The 14,859-nt window shown below is 38.4% G+C and overlaps 1 protein-coding gene across 4 annotated transcripts in view; it reads left to right on the forward strand.

Annotated features, from left to right (window-relative positions):
• The window catches only part of LOC131823284 (cytochrome c oxidase assembly protein COX18, mitochondrial), a 79,942-nt gene extending 76,881 nt beyond the window's left edge, over nt 1–3,061 (forward strand). For 2 of the 4 annotated variants that reach the window (XR_009350548.1, XR_009350549.1), the window contains one exon: nt 428–3,061. The gene's annotated coding sequence lies outside the window, so the exon portion shown is untranslated. The remainder of the gene's footprint in view (nt 1–427) is intronic. The other 2 variants (XR_009350550.1, XR_009350551.1) reach the window with 1 other exon arrangement.
• The last annotated feature ends 11,798 nt before the right edge of the window (nt 3,062–14,859 follow it).

The raw sequence follows: 14,859 nt of genomic DNA on the forward strand, positions 1-14,859 counted from the left end.
ACTACTCAACATAGTACTCTAGGCAACTACTATCAGTTGATTGGCATAAGCAAAAGAGCTAAAACCATCTCAATATAAGCCTTAATATTCCTTTTTCCCAGTCAAATAACATACATATTTCATAATCACTAGCCTCATGTCCCTAGCATTATCTGAAGACAGATTATTCACTCCTTCCTCTCAGATATTCTTGTGGTGGTTTTAAAATGACCACAAATTCTTTGATATTTCTCTTCAGTTGATGGAAGATAATTCCTTGTCCACTGAGTATGGGCTGGGGTGGACTTAGTGAATCTCTCCCAATGAAAAGAATATAATGGAAGTGACAGTGTGTGAGACTTCAAAGGCTAGATATAAAAGACACTATGACTTCCTGCTTATTTTTTCTCTTTCTCTTTCTCTCTATTTCTATCTTTCTCGCCCTCAGATAATTCACTGTGGAAGAAGCTAGCAGCTAGGCTAGAAGCCCATGTGGTGAGGAACTGAGGCTTCCCACAAACAGCCATTTGAGTGAGCAATCTGCAAGTAGCACCTTCAGCCACAGTCGGGTCATCAGATGAAACTGATCAGCCAATGTCCTAACTACAACCTCATGAGAGGCTGTGAGCCAGTGCCACCCAGATGAGTGACTTTTGAACTCCTCACCCACAGAAACTAAGCAATACATGAAACTAAGATATTGTAGGAGTTAGGAGTTTTAGGATAATATTTAAAATAAAAATTGATAACTAATTCAACAATTTGAAGAACTTTTAAGGAAATGGGGCTCTTTTACAGCCCCCTTTTAAAACCCACTCTCCTCAATCCCATTTTCACCACTTTGTTATGGCCAGGTTAGCTAGTTATCCATCAATTCCTATTTTTGTTTTATTTTTCTTTCTTATAAAGTGATGGTCAGAAAGCTCTTCTAATACAGGGAAGACGGTAAATATTTTAGACCTTGTGGGCCATGTGGTCTTTGTCACAACTATTGAACTCTGCCCTTGTAGCATGAATGCAGCTGTAGACAATACTTAAATGAACGAGTAGGGCTGTGTTCTAATAAAAGCTTATTTATGGACACTGAAATTTGAATTTCACATAAGTTTCACATCATGAAGTATTATTCTTCTTTTGATTTTTTTTCAACCACTTAAAAATGAAAAATCATTCTTAGCTTGTAGGTCACTTAAATCCAGGCTGTGGGCCAGATTTGGCCCTTGGGTATAGTTTGCTGATTCCTGTATTAAGTGAATAGAGTTCTTGATATTTAACTGTCACATGGATGCCCAAAATATTTCAGACAATAATCATGTGACCAAATTATGGTTAAGGGGATGTAGGTGAAAATGATATGTGCCAATTCTGAGTCAAGCTCCTGAAGAGAAGTGGTGGACTTGCCCACCCCACCCCCAACTTTATTCGCCTTTCCCACTTCTCAGTGGCTACAGTGAAGATCATCTTGGACCATGAAGATGACAGCAATGTCCTTGGGATGGTGGAACTAACAGAGCTAGAATTCCTAGCATTGTCTCTTAAGCAGTCATACTGTTACAAGGGTGAGAACTCGACTCTATGTTTTCAGATCCCTTTCATACATCACCAAATGTGAGCCCTAACTAATTTAGCTGATTAGTCTTTGGCTGAAAGCTCTTGAGTAATGCAGGTTAGTGCGTTGTGCTTTCAAGAATCACTGCAGACAGTGGCTAACAGCTATGTGTGGAGTTGCAGAAAATTCATTCTTGGTCACCTACCAAGTTAGGGTATTCTGGACAGAGGGTAGCTCTAACATTTTTAAAAACCCAGAATCTCTAAAAATTGCAGGTATTTGCCTTTTCTTCTGATTGCTGATTCCCTGCAATTTGGATTAGAACGAATGTGCCTTTGTATTCCAATTCTCCCACCTCTATTCTATTATGGCCAAGAGTGGAACATTATTAATCGAGAGAAACATAAACAATTCACTCCTTATTATCTCTGAGGAAGAATTAGTTCATATTGTACTTTGTGGAGCTCATTTATAGAAATGAATGGGTTTAAAAATCTGCCCCCTCAAGATTCCCATGGTCCTATGGATCTTCTCATTCATATCACTGAAAGAAAATGTCGTCATAATAGCTATACTTATTTTGTAAAGTTTTTTTATTTTCCATAGCAGAACTTGGGGATCCCAGACTGTGAACCACAGTGAAAACAAAGCCCACAGCCAAAGTCTGCAAAGCACTATGAGAATCGTCAGCCATCACTTGGAAGCACCAGAGCATCAGGCATTGTCCAAACGCCATTGTCGGAGTCCTTGCACCGACGCACAGTGTTTCCCATTCATCGCCCCTCCTTTCTCTCCCTGCCAAGAACCCAACTCAGTTTAAGCAGGTGCAGTCTTCCAAGTCTTGGCGGTTAGTGTCCCCAAGAGATTTCAGGGAGATGCAGCCTTGGCTGAGGGCCAGAGCCAGAGGCTCCGTGAGGCTCAGTTCCCTCAGGGAAGGGCACAATGTCTGCGTTTGGGGAACAGCTGGAGCTCCAGAGGGAGAAAAGCAGTTTGGCAAGTGAGGAAAGAATGTACTTGTCACTTCAAGAGGCAAGAAACTTCAGTTTCTCTCCTGCTTCTGCCAGCAAGTGTTGATTGGAAAGGAGAGTGGTGGTGATGGCAGGTGACTTTTGGTTAGGGCTTTATGGAATGTTTCATGTTGATTTTACCTTTTCAAAGAGCAGATAAATGTACAAATCCCACAGTATAACTATTCTGAATTCTGCTCTTGTTTTTATTGGATAAGTGAGTGTTGTTCCTCAGAGTTATTTTTAAGAATGCTGCCTCTGGCCCATTTTGAAACGCTGCTTGCTTTCCTTGTGTGTGAGCTAAAATTTGTTGTAGGGAATTTGGAAGAAGGTAGCAGAGGGTATTAAATGGAAGGTGAAGGCCTACGGGAGGAAGAACCCTGTTCTGAGAGCACGAGCTGGATTTACAATGGGGGAATCAGATGGGCCTGTTCAGACAAAACATGGACTTTTAGCTGACACCAAAGGTGAGGTTATAAAACGTTTGATGCAGTCGAGGGGGAAATAAAGTTTTTAAGATGTCCTACTCTTTGGTTGTGTCTTGAGTGCTCTGATTTCCTTGGATTCTTATGGAAATGAACATAAGAGACTATTTTTTTCCATCTCTGAATTCCCTTTGTTAGACTTGGAAAGTGTCACCCAGTCTTAAGTATTACTTATAAAATGAACAAGAAGTTCAATATTAATATTCAAAAAACAATAATTGTTACCATTTCAAGGTCTCTTATCTCCCTTCCTCAATTCCCAACATTTTTGTCTACTTCAGAATTCTTCTTTTAACTCTATCTGTTTTGTTTATTTGTTTGTTTTTGTTTTTGTTTTTTAATTTGGCAGTGAGAAAGTTTATTAACTGGGTTTTGGGGGACAAATAGATCTAAAAGTTAAAATAGTGAATCAGTGGGAGGATTGGAAAGGGAACGAGTATTTTTTGAGTTCTGTCTGTGTGACAGACCCTTGTACTAGTTCCTTTCCTTATAAGAAAATGTGAAGTATAAAATATCATGCCCATTTTAGAGAAGGGAGACAGACTCATAAAGGGTCCTCATAAATTGTCTCACATTATCTGATGTTCTATTAAATGGTAAAGTCAAGGTATCTGGCTATAAGCATGATTTTTATTCTAAAGCCCATATTCTTTCCACTGCTACACTTTTGTCTATATAATAAAATCTGGGTCGATTATGTTTACATTGGTTAATCACTAAAAACTGATTGGTCAGCAGTAATCTGTATATATGTTTTATTACTCTTCTCGTGCTAGTGTGTTGTGATTCTAGGTAGTGGGACTTAGTTGCAAGGACACAACTTCAAATATATAGTCACTTTGGGTCCCCAGATTTTCCCCAACTAGAATTAGTACTACTTCTTGAGAGAAAAGTAATACATCGTGGTCTATTTGTCATTAACCACAATGAAATTCCTGGCCTGGCAGGGTTCACGCAAGCCACTTTAGAGATACGGCCTCCTCCACATCAGACTGTGTGCTAACTTAATGTTTAACTTGGGCACTCCTCTCTGGGGCCAAAAACACCAGGTTTCACTCAGCATCCCTGGTGTGAATCATAGCAACTGTTAGTCAAGTGTCTTTTGGGCTGCTGTTCTTAGAAGGGGCCTGTGAGCAAAGCAGGAACTTAGAATTTCATAGAGTCCTTCCCCGAGCAAGAACAGACAATGGGGATGTGAAGAAGTCAGTGAACTTCAGGGAATATTCTTGTAGCAACACCTTTTGTGGTCTTCTTTCTCCATTCAAGGGCATTGCCAGTGAGTTGACATATTGTTGTTGTTTTTTTTTTAAATTTTTAATTTTTTAAAATGTTTAAATATGATTTCCTTATCTACTAAGTTTTTCATTTTTGATCCCAGTATAGTTAACATACAGTGTTATTTAGTTTCAGGTGTACAGTGTAGTGACTCAACTATTCCATTCAATACAGGATGCTTCCCTATGTGTCGTGGGGATGAAGTGCCCTCCTGCGACCTGTCACCTACCTCACCCATCCCCCCATCCACCTTCTCTCTGGGGACCATCAGTTTGTTCTCTAGAGCTAAGAGGCTGTTTCTTGGTTTGTGTATCTGTCTCTCTCTCTCTTTTTTTTTTTTTTTTTCCTTTGCTGGTTTGTTTTGTTTCTTAAATTCCACATATGAGTGAGATCATATGGTATTTGTCTTTCTCTGACTGACTCATATCGCTGAGCATTATACTCTCTAGTCCCACCCATGTTGCTGCAAATGGCAAGATTTCATTCTTTTTATGACTGAATAATATTCTGTTGCATATATAACCACATCTGCTTTAGCCATTCGCCTATCACTGGACACTTGGACTGCTTCCACATCTTGGCTATTGTAACTAATGCTGCAGTAAACAGAAGAGTGTATTTATCCCTCAGAATTAGTATTTTTGTATTTTGGGGGTAAATAGCCAGTAGTGCAATTGCTGGATTGCAGGGTAGTTTGATTTTTAACCTTTTGAGGAACTTCCGTCCTGTTTCCCACAGTGGCTGCACCAGTTTACATTCCCACCAGCAGGACACAAGAGTTCCTCTTCCTCCACATCCTTGTCAACACTTGTTATTTTTTGTGTTTTTGATGTGGGCCATTCTGACAGATGTAAGGTAGTTTTATTTATAAGGTAGTTTTGATTTGCATTTTGAGTGATGCTGAGTATTTTTCACGTGTCTGTTGGCCATATGTCCTCTTTAGAGAAATGGCTGTCCATGTCTTCTGCCTGTTTTTAAACTGGATTACTTAGATTTTTGAGTTATATACATTCTTTATATATTTTGAATACTAATGCTTTATTAGACATGTCATTTGCATGGGGCACTGGGTGTGGTGCAAAAACAATGAATACTGTTATGCTGAAAATAAATAAATAAATTTTTAAAAAAGATACGTCATTTGCAAATATCTTCTCCCATTCAAAAGGTTATCTTTTAGATTGGAGGGCAAGGTGATCTAAGATAATGAAAGTTTTTGCATTTGATTTTGACATTTTTTTTTTTTTAGAGGGAATATAAAATGGTACTCCCTTTTATTTATTTATTTATTTTTTAATAGATACCTGAAAGAATTTATTGGCTGAAGAAATAACTAAATGCAGTGGAAATAGGAAAGAGCAATCTTGAGAAACACTAATTAAACAGATTTTTTAAATGTCTTTTTCCAGAATCAATTAAAATTATAAAGATTTCAGGGAAAAAAAAGGTTATCTTTTAGTTTTGTTGGTGGTTTCCTTTGCTGTGAAGAAACCTTTTTTTTTTTTTTTTTTTTTTTTTTTTTTTTTTTTTTTTTGATGTAGTCCCAATCGTTCACTTTTGCTTTTATTTCCCTTGCCTCAGGACATATCTAGAAAGACGTTGCTATGGCTGATGTCAGAGAGATTACTGCCTGTGCTCTCTTCTAGGATTTGTATGGGTTTCATGTCTCATATTTAGGTCTTTAATCCATTTTGAGTTTATTTTTGTGTTTGATGGAAGAAACTGGTCAGTTTTATTCTTTGGCATAAAAGACTGTCTCCTTCCCATTGCATTTTATTTCCTCCTATGTTGAAGATTAATTAATCATATAATTGTAGGTTTATTTCTGGGTTGTCTATGCTGTTCTTTTGATCTATGTGTCTGTTTTTGTGCCAGTATCATATTGTTTTGATCACTATCACAGTGTAATATAACTTGAAGTCTGAAACTGTGACACTTCCAGTTTCGTTTTTCTCTTTCAAAATTGCTTTGGCTATTCAGGGTCTTTTGTAGTTTCATATAAATTTTAGGATCATTTCTTCTAGTTCTGTGAAAAATGCTATTGGTATTTTGATAGAGATTGCATTAAATCTGTAGATTGCTTTAGGTAATATAGGTATTTTAACAATTTATTCTTTCGATCCATAAGCATGGGATATCTTTATATTTCTTTGTGACCATTGATATATTGTTTTAAGTGTCCACTTTGTGCAAATCAAGGTGAGAATATTAATAATTTTTAGAAATTAGAAAAATACTTAACTCTTAGAGATTGTCACTTTGCTGTGTTCACAAATACCATAGTCAACACAAACACTGCCTAAGGAGTCTCAAACACTACAGAAATGTAGAAATATTTCTTATAAACCAGAATGTTTAATTAATCAGAACTCTTACTTTCCAAGCATTTTGAGAAATCAGTATTTTCCTATCACTTGCACCATGACACATCTGGGATGTTCAGTACACTTTATTCTGCATCTTTAACATTATATGTGATATACATGACAAATACGCATTTAAATAGTCACAGATATATTCCAAGTGGGGTTGGTGTGCTCTAATTCCCATGAATTGAGGGATAATGTTTCTATGTTATTGTTTTCTATAGCAAGTCCTAAAAATGGCTGCACATGTCTGGCAATTTAAAGTTTCAATAAACTGGGGCACCTGGATGGCTAAGTCAGTTAAGCATCCAGCTCCTGATTTTTGATCAGGCTATGATCTCAGGGTCTCGCTGACGGAAGCCCCCATTGGTCTCTGCACTCAGTGGGGTCAGCTTGAGATCCTCTCCCTCTCCTTCTGCCCCTCTTGCTGCAAGCTCCATCTCTCTCTCCCTCCCCCACTCATTAAAATAAAATCTTTTTAAAAAGTGTCAATAAACTATTACTTGATAATAGCAGTGATTTATTTCTCTTAAGGATTAAATAACTGGAAGTTTAATTTTGCACCCAAATTTAAAAATAGCATATATCAGGGCCCCTTAATAAGGTGCACCTTAAGCATCAGCCTTGGGCTCAGGATCCTGCATCACTTGCTCAGCAGGAAGCCTGCTTCTCCCTCTCTCACTCCCCCAGCTTGTGTTCCCTCTCTTGCTGTGTCTCTCTATGTCAAATAAATAAAGCTTTAAAGAAATAGTGTATATCATATAGAATTGCTGATATGAATCTAGTAGAACTTTGCCATTAAATCTACCGGATAGAATATGTAAAACGATTTGTCTCTTGACTAAACTGTACCTCTAGGGCAAAGTAGATTAAAAGAGTTGTCCAGAGTGACACAACTTTACAGGCTCACCTTGCTGCTGCTTTATTGTAAAATCGAACCTATTGTAATAGATACACTTTTATGAGTCTAAAATTGAAGAACCTATTTATAGATATTATACTCCAATATGTTCGTGAGTCACTGGATGAATTATTAAATAAAAGAATATTTATAAAAGAACTATTTTTTAATAGGTTTCCTAGTTTGGGAGAAGATATTTGCAAATGACATATATGATGAGGAGATAAATAACTTATATAAAGAACTTACACAACTTAACACACATAAAAAAACTCCAATTAAAAAATGGCAAAGCTCAACTATACTTCAATTTAAAAACATGGGAAGAGAACCTGAACAGGTATTTTTCCAAAGAAGATATACAGATGGCGAACAGACACATGAGAAGATGCTCGATGTCATTAATCATCAGGGAAATACAAATCAAAACCATGATGAGATATCACCTTACTCCTGTCAGAATGGCTGGAATAAAAAAGACAAAAGGTAAGTGTTGGCAAGGGTGTGAAGTAAAGAAAAACCTCATGTAGTATTGGTAGGAATGTAAATTGATGCAGTCACTGTGGAAAATAGTATGGAAGTCCCTCAAAACATTATAAATAGAAATACCATAAGATCCACTGATTCTACTACTGGGTATTTACCCAAAGAAAACAAAACACTAATTTGAGAAGATATATGCATTCCCATTTTTATTGTAGCATTACAATAAATTTACAATTTACAACTGCAATAGCCAAGATACGGAAACAACTTAAGTGTCCATCGATAGGTGAATGCATAAAGAAGATGTTGGGCATATCCACAACGGAGAATATTACTCAGCCATATAAAGGAATGAAATCTTGCCAATTGTGATACCAGGGGTGGATCTAGAGGGTATTATGCAGAGTGGAATAAGGCAGAGAAAGACAAATACCATGTAATTTCACTTAAAGAGACAAAGCAGAGCAGACCCATAAATTCAGAGAACAAACTGATGGTTGCTGGAGGGGAGAAGGACAGGAAGATGGACAAAATGGGTGAAAGGACTGGAAGGTTCAGGCTTCCAGCTACGGAATGAGTACGTCGTGGGAACAAAAGGTACAGCGTTGGAGGGGTAGAGTCAATGGTGTTGTCATAGCATTGTACGGTAACAGATGTAGCTGTGCGTATGGTGAGCAGAACATAAGGTGTATGCTTGCTGAATCATTACGTTGTATACCTGAAACTAATATAGCACTGTGTGTCCATTACAGTTCAATTAAGAAACTATAAACCTTGCCTGGGGGTGTATCAAGTAGTCAACATACCAAGTCTGGTCTTTTCTAGGACTCTGGATTACCACCAAATGTGATCTGGTCCTCGCCTTTTGGCCTCGTTACTCACTTAGTGTTGTTAATGCTTGAATTGCCAGTCATCAGGGAAACAGAGCTTAGCAAATCCGCCAAAGTGCTGTGTATAGCAGCATAGCAGGGGCATAACCATGCCTATCGCTGCAGATAGACTGCTCAATTAAACCTTGTCTTTGCTTTTTACTGGATTTTGACCTTGGTCAAATTATCTGACCTCTGAGTCTCAGTGCCATCATCTGGAAAAGGTAGGGTAATAAAGTACCTCATATGTTACTATGGTACTGAAATAATGTGACTAAAATGTAAAGTGTGAATGAAATGGTGCTTCTCAAGCACTTAGCCCATTCCTGGCAATACTAAAGGCTCAGTAGATGTTAGATAACGACAATAATTTGTGTTGTGGATTTTCATTGGTTTGTTACTATCATGACTACTTTTATTATGTAAAGCAGAAAGTTAATATATAAATTTATATGAAACATAGTATAGTACCGGGAATGCTTGGGCAGGTTCTCAAAAGTACTTCATTTCTTGGTTTAAGGATAATTTAGATATAGAACTGGTAGATAGAAAGCTGTCTAATTAATGAGGTCAGAACAAATGAACACAGGGGAAGGGAAGGAAAAATAAAATCAGATAAAAACAGACAGGGAAGCAAACCATAAGAGACTCTTAACTATAGGAAAAAAAAAATCAGGGTTGCTGGAGGGGAGCTGGGTGGGGGAAAGGGATAAATGGGTGATGGGCGTTAAGGAAGACAGTTGATGTGATGAGCACTGGGTGTTGTATGCAATGATGAATCACTAAATTCTACCCCTGAAACTAACAATACACTAAATGGAAGCTAAATTGAATTTAAATAAAAAAACAAATAAAATCTTTAAGAAAGGATTAGTTTATGGACAAATTAAATCCTGGGTTTTTTGTTTGTTTTGTTTCTTTTTTTTTTTGCCTTTAGCTGATATTAACTCACCTTAACATAGTAATCTCCGGTTATCTCTGCTGGTAAAAAGCTTATTGGCCACCGTATTTACTGTTGATTAATTCTTTTTATTGAACTAAAATTTACATAACATAAAACTAACCATTTTAGAGTATAATTTATTGGCATTTACTATATTCATAATGTGGAAACATTTCCTCATAGTAATTACAAAACATTTTTATCACTCTGAACAAGACCTCATACCCACTAAGTAGTCCCTCCCCATTTCCATGCCTTCCCACCCACCCAACCCAGGCAACCACCAATCTACTTTCTGTCTTTGGGATTTATTTATTTTGGATATTTCATGTACATAGAGTCCTACAATATGTGACCTTTTAGAATTCTACAATTATGTAACCTAGCTTCTGTCACTAAGCCCAATGTTTTTGAGGTTTATACGCATTATAGCATGTGTTGGTACTCACGACTGAGTAATTTTTTGAAACAGCTTCAGGAGAATAGGTATTATTTCTTCTTTGAATATTTGGTAGAATTCTCCAGGGAATCCATCAGGTCCTGGGCTCTTGTTTTTTGGGAGGTTTTTTGATCACTGCTTCAATCTCGTTACTAGATATTGGTCAAATCAGGTTTCTTCCTGATTCAGTTTTGGAAGTTTATAGGTTTCCAGGAATGCATCCATTTTTGTCTATGTTGCTTAACTTATTGGCATATAACTGTTGATAATAATTTCTGGTGATTGTTTCTATTTCTTTGGTGTTAGTCATGATCTCTCCCTTTTCATTCATAATTTTATAAGTTTGGGTCCTCTCTCTTTTCTTTCAGATTAGTTTGGCCAATGGTTTATCGATCTTATTGATTCTTTCAAAAAACTAGCTTCTAGGGCACCTGGGTGGCTCAGTGGGTTAAGCCGCTGCCTTCGGCTCAGGTCATGATCTCAGGGTCCTGGGATCGAGTCCCGCATCGGGCTGTCTGCTCAGCAGGGAGCCTGCTTCCCTCTCTCTCTCTCTCTCTGCCTGCCTCTCCATCTACTTGTGATTTCTGTCAAATAAATAAATAAAATCTTAAAAAAAAAAAAAACTAGCTTCTAGTTTCATTGATGTGTTCTACTATATCTCTAGTTTCTAACTCATTAATCTCTGCTCTAATCTTGATTATTTTCCTTTTTGAGTGTGGGGTTGGCTTAATTTGTTGTTAATTCTCCAGTTCTGGCATCATACACAAAGATGAACTAGAAATGGATAAAAGGCCTCAATGTGAGGCAGGAATCTATCCAAATCCTAGAGGAGAACATAGGCAGTAACCTCTTTGACATCAGCCACAGCAACTTCTTTCAAGATATGTCTCCAAAGGCAAAGGAAGCAAAAGCAAAAATGAACTTTTGGGACTTCATCAAGATCAAAAGCTTCTGCACAGCAAAGAAAATAGTCAGCAAATCAAAGAGGCAACCCACAGAATGGGAGAATATATTCGCAAATGACACTACTAAGGGCTGATATCCAAGATCTGTAAAGAACTCCTCAAACTAAACACACACAAAACAGATAATCACGTCAAAAAATGGGCAAAAGACATGAACAGACACTTCTCCAAAGAAGACATACAAATGGCTAACAGACACATGAAAAAATGTTCATCATCACTAGCCATCAGGGAGATTCAAATCAAAACCACATTGAGATACCCCCTTACACCAGTTAGAATGGCCAAAATTAACAAGACAGTAAACAACATGTGTTGGAGAGGATGTGGAAAAAGGGGAACCCTCTTGCACTGTTGGTGGAATGCAAGTTGGTGTAGCTACTTTGGAAAACAGTGTGGGGATTCCTTAAGGAATTAAAAATAGAGCTACCCTATGACCCTGCAATTACACTACTGGGTATTTGGCTCAAAGATACAGATGTAGTGAAATGAAGGGCCATCTGTACCCCAATGTTCATAGCAGCAAGGGCCACAGTTGCCAAACTGTGGAAAGAACCAAGATGCCCTTCAAAAGATGAATGAATAAAGAAGATATGCTCCATATATACAATGGAATATTATGTCTCCATCAGAAAGGATGAATACCCAACTTTTGTATGAACATGGACGGGACTGGAAGAGATTATGCTGAGTGAAATAAGTCAAGCAGAGAGAGTCAAGTATCATATGGTTTCACTTACTTGTGGAGCATAAGGAATAACATGGGGCACATGGGGGAGATGGAGAGGAGAAGGAAATTTGGGGGAATTGGAGGGAGAGACAAACCATAAGAGACTGTGGACTCTGAGAAACAAACCGAGGGTTTTGGAGGGGATGGGGGTGGAGGGGTTGGGTGAGCCTCGTGGTGGGTATTATGGAGAGCACGTATTACATGGAGCACTGAGTGTGGCACATAAACAATGAATGCTGAAACACTGTAAAGAAATAAAGTAAAATGGGGGGGAAAAAAAAGAAACTGTGCCAGTTTAAGGAGTCTGGGAAAGGATTCTTGCTGAAAGATTGCATCATGCATTTGCAAACATAAATCAATTTTAAACCAAATTTTCCTTGAATGTGGTAGTTGAAGAATGAATTTTCTTTGTTAGCCAATTTATGAGCAGAATCAGAATACTTTCACCGCCCAAAGCACCATTTAGTTATTCTTAAGATTGTAATGAATTTACTCTGCTTCAGAATTGCTTTATGTCCCACATTTTAATCTAGGAGTAATTTCATGATACTTTTATGTGGCTAGCATAATTCAAGATTTGAACATAAGTGCTTATGCATAATCTACAATAATAGTTTTGTGATGTATGGACTTGCCAGGAATTAGATGAGGTCTGTACACCCAGCAGTTTGACATATTTTATTAAAGAATATAGTAAATCAAGAGGTGGGGAGACAGAAACATATGTGAGTAAAAGACAGAAAAATAAGTTACATGAAGAATGGCTAAAGCAATGAATATAATTTAGCTTAAAGAAGGGGTATTTGAAGAATTATATGGAAAATGCTGACCAACTGGATCTTTCTCTTTATTGAGCATATGGGATAATGAACTTAATCAATATAAGTTAAAAATATGAATACTGAATTCAAAGAGACAGGTTAGAGTCCCATCTCCAATCACTTATTTGCAGTCTGTAACTTCAGGCAGATTCCTTAACTGGCTTCGATTTTCGGATAGGAAAAATAAATATATAGCAATAATTATCTAAGAAGGTGGTTGTGAGGATTAAATAAGCTCATCTTTGCACCCTGATGCACCATAAATGTCCACTAAGCTATTTTTATAGTTTGAAGTCAAGGACATTTAAATGTTGGACTAGATCTTCAAAGGAATGGATTCTTCCCTTGAGAGCCATGAGACCGTGAGGGGGTCCCCTCTGTCCGCAAGCAACATTCTTCTCCAGATGATCCATTTATGTATTTTTCTAGCTCGCAATCCTAGCAGCAAACTATAAATAAGGAGCAGCTGTTGTAAAAATCCTTTTTGCTCTTTCATGTTGGCTTGCTATCTCTGGGAAGAAAATTTTTGCTATTTAAATTCTGTGCTTGTCACCCTGAATCTGGGTTGGAATTGGGGTCCTGCTGCGGATGGGGCTATACCAAAGCTACCAATGGGGACCGGTGCCCAAGAGGTAGGCTGCTCTGGGTGCCCTGCCCTTGTTTCTCAGACAAGCCTCACACTTCAGTAAGACAGGCCAAATCTACCTGCTACTTTCTTCAAAGCCATGGGTGGTTTCTCTGCCAGGGGACAGGCCAGGGACTCGACATTCTCCAGGAAGAGTCTCCCCCAGTGACTATCAGAGTTGCTGGGTGGGTTCTTGAGCTCCTTTTCCCTCAGGTGAGACGATTCTCTTCTATGTTGTTTTCTCACAGGATCCCGCCCTGGGAACCCACGTGGGACCCACTTTTATTTGCTGCCTCCTCTTTCTTGTCTCACTTCCCCCACTTTCCTTTTGGTGTTTGGGGGGATTACCTCTCAAATAAGTGGCTCGCATTAAAAATTCTTGTTTCAGAGTCTGCTCTGGGGGGAGCCAGACTGAGAGGCATGGTGTCAGGGGTCATCTGTCATGATTTGTTGATAAGCGTTTTGCAGCTTTATGGAGATACAATGGACATATAGTTGTGTAAGTTTAAGGTCTATAAAGTGTATATTTGATACACGTATATATGTCTTGTATGTTTTCAGAGCAGGGAACATCAAAATAGAGATTATGGGAGATTTGATGTGAATGGGAAAGGTTGGGATATATGGTGGGGGGGACTGAAAAGATGAGTGTCCATTTGCTTTAATTAAAAACATCTAATTGAGTGTTAAGCACAAGACACTGGTCTAAATCCTGCTAGTGTAAGAGATGGGTGCTGTCCTGGACAGATTCACACTCTTCTAGGAAAGACAATCTTAGTAATTCATCACTAAATTCCAAGATGATCCAAGACTTAGAAAGCTGAGAACAAAGTGCTGTGGGAGTACAGACGAGAGAGAAACTCAACAGGCTGATGTGGATGTACCTCACATTCACAAAGGAAGACGGTTTGTGCTAAAGGACGAGTAGGACTTTGGTGGACTCAAGTTGAGACGTGCTTTCTGGGCAAGAAGAGCAACCTGCATCTGCATAGAGTTTGAAGTTGCCTGGAGTGTTTGCGTGGACAGTTGAAGAAAAGCTAATTGTGGGGTGGAGAAGAGGCAGGAGATCAGGCTGAGAGAATGTGAAAGGTGTGATTATGAAAAGTCTTGTCTGCTTCAACTGTAGAACAGATGGCAGGAGCACGAAGGGCTTCATGACCAGAAAATGCAACTGCGATGCCTTGTCCAACACTTCCTTTCTGCTTGTCTCTAGTTCAAGGAGAAAAGAGAGAGAAGAGGCTCAGGACAGAGGCTGTGTATTTTCAGGTACATTCATTACTGATTATAACGTGCCAGACCCTATGCTAGCGTGTCCTTTCCAAACCTTATCCTGTTTCATCCTCACGGTAAGCCTGCAAGGTAGGACTACTGAGCTGTTTTGCTGGGGGACATTGAGGCTTAGAAGAGGTCTAGAAAATT

Source organism: Mustela lutreola, chromosome 1 (genome assembly GCF_030435805.1).
Source record: "Mustela lutreola isolate mMusLut2 chromosome 1, mMusLut2.pri, whole genome shotgun sequence".
NCBI lineage: Eukaryota > Metazoa > Chordata > Mammalia > Carnivora > Mustelidae > Mustela > Mustela lutreola.